The following is a 2,500-nucleotide window of genomic DNA, read 5'->3' on the forward strand; positions in this document are numbered from 1 at the left end:
TGCGCACGGCCTCCCGGATGTGCCGGGCGGGTGCGCGAGCTCGCCGCCCGCCGGAAGTCGAATGAGGCGCCGCGACCACCTCCGCGGTGCTTATAAACAGCCGATCCGCTCGGCGGGGGCTATTTTCGGCCACTTGGCTCGTGCGCACGGCCTCCCGGATGTGCCGGGCGGGTGCGCGAGCTCGCCGGCCGCTGGAAGTCGAATGAGGCGCCGCGACCACCTCCGCGGTGCTTATAAACAGCCGATCCGCTCGGCGGGGGCTATTTTCGGCCACTTGGCTCGTGCGCACGGCCTCCCGGATGTGCCGGGCGGGTGCGCGAGCTCGCCGGCCGCTGGAAGTCGAATGAGGCGCCGCGACCACCTCCGCGGTGCTTATAAACAGCCGATCCGCTCGGCGGGGGCTATTTTCGGCCACTTGGCTTGTGCGCACGGCCTCCCGGATGTGCCGGGCGGGTGCGCGAGCTCGCCGGCCGCTGGAAGTCGAATGAGGCGCCGCGACCACCTCCGCGGTGCTTATAAACAGCCGATCCGCTCGGCGGGGGCTATTTTCGGCCACTTGGCTCGTGCGCACGGCCTCCCGGATGTGCCGGGCGGGTGCGCGGGCTCGCCGGCCGCTGGAAGTCGAATGAGGCGCCGCGACCACCTCCTCGGTGCTTATAAACAGCCGATCCGCTCGGCGGGGGCTATTTTCGGCCACTTGGCTCGTGCGCACGGCCTCCCGGATATGCCGGGCGGGTGCGCGAGCTCGCCGGCCGCTGGAAGTCGAATGAGGCGCCGCGACCACCTCCGCGGTGCTTATAAACAGCCGATCCGCTCGGCGGGGGCTATTTTCGGCCACTTGGCTCGTGCGCACGGCCTCCCGGATGTGCCGGGCGGGTGCGCGAGCTCGCCGGCCGCTGGAAGTCGAATGAGGCGCCGCGACCACCTCCGCGGTGCTTATAAACAGCCGATCCGCTCGGCGGGGGCTATTTTCGGCCACTTGGCTCGTGCGCACGGCCTCCCGGATGTGCCGGGCGGGTGCGCGAGCTCGCCGCCCGCCGGAAGTCGAATGAGGCGCCGCGACCACCTCCGCGGTGCTTATAAACAGCCGATCCGCTCGGCGGGGGCTATTTTCGGCCACTTGGCTCGTGCGCACGGCCTCCAGGATGTGCCGGGCGGGTGCGCGATCTCGCCGGCCGCTGGAAGTCGAATGAGGCGCCGTGACCACCTCCGCGGTGCTTATAAACCGCCGATCCGCTCGGCGGGGGCTATTTTCGGCCACTTGGCTCGTGCGCACGGCCTCCCGGATGTGCCGGGCGGGTGCGCGAGCTCGCCGGCCGCTGGAAGTCGAATGAGGCGCCGCGACCACCTCCGCGGTGCTTATAAACAGCCGATCCGCTCGGCGGGGGCTATTTTCGGCCACTTGGCTCGTGCGCACGGCCTCCCGGATGTGCCGGGCGTGTGCGCGAGCTCGCCGGCCGCTTGAAGTCGAATGAGGCGCCGCGACCACCTCCGCGGTGCTTATAAACAGCCGATCCGCTCGGCGGGGGCTATTTTCGGCCACTTGGCTCGTGCGCACGGCCTCCCGGATGTGCCGGGCGGGTGCGCGAGCTCGCCGGCCGCTGGAAGTCGAATGAGGCGCCGCGACCACCTCCGCGGTGCTTATAAACAGCCGATCCGCTCGGCGGGGGCTGTTTTCGGCCACTTGGCTCGTGCGCACGGCCTCCCGGATGTGCCGGGCGGGTGCGCGAGCTCGCCGGCCGCTGGAAGTCGAATGAGGCGCCGCGACCACCTCCGCGGTGCTTATAAACAGCCGATCCGCTCGGCCGGGGCTATTTTCGGCCACTTGGCTCGTGCGCACGGCCTCCCGGATGTGCCGGGCGGGTGCGCGAGCTCGCCGCCCGCCGGAAGTCGAATGAGGCGCCGCGACCACCTCCGCGGTGCTTATAAACAGCCGATCCGCTCGGCGGGGGCTATTTTCGGCCACTTGGCTCGTGCGCACGGCCTCCCGGATGTGCCGGTCGGGTGCGCGAGCTCGCCGGCCGCTGGAAGTCGAATGAGGCGCCGCGACCACCTCCGCGGTGCTTATAAACAGCCGATCCGCTCGGAGGGGGCTATTTTCGGCCACTTGGCTCGTGCGCACGGCCTCCCGGATGTGCCGGGCGGGTGCGCGAGCTCGCTGGCCGCTGGAAGTCGAATGAGGCGCCGCGACCACCTCCGCGGTGCTTATAAACAGCCGATCCGCTCGGCGGGGGCTATTTTCGGCCACTTGGCTCGTGCGCACGGCCTCCCGGATGTGCCGGGCGGGTGCGCGAGCTCGCCGGCCGCTGGAAGTCGAATGAGGCGCCGCGACCACCTCCGCGGTGCTTATAAACAGCCGATCCGCTCGGCGGGGGCTATTTTCGGCCACTTGGCTCGTGCGCACGGCCTCCCGGATGTGCCGGGCGGGTGCGCGAGCTCGCCGGCCGCTGGAAGTCGAATGAGGCGCCGCGACCACCTCCGCGGTGCTTATAAACAGCCG

Source organism: Syngnathus scovelli, unplaced genomic scaffold (assembly GCF_024217435.2).
Source record: "Syngnathus scovelli strain Florida unplaced genomic scaffold, RoL_Ssco_1.2 HiC_scaffold_27, whole genome shotgun sequence".
NCBI lineage: Eukaryota > Metazoa > Chordata > Actinopteri > Syngnathiformes > Syngnathidae > Syngnathus > Syngnathus scovelli.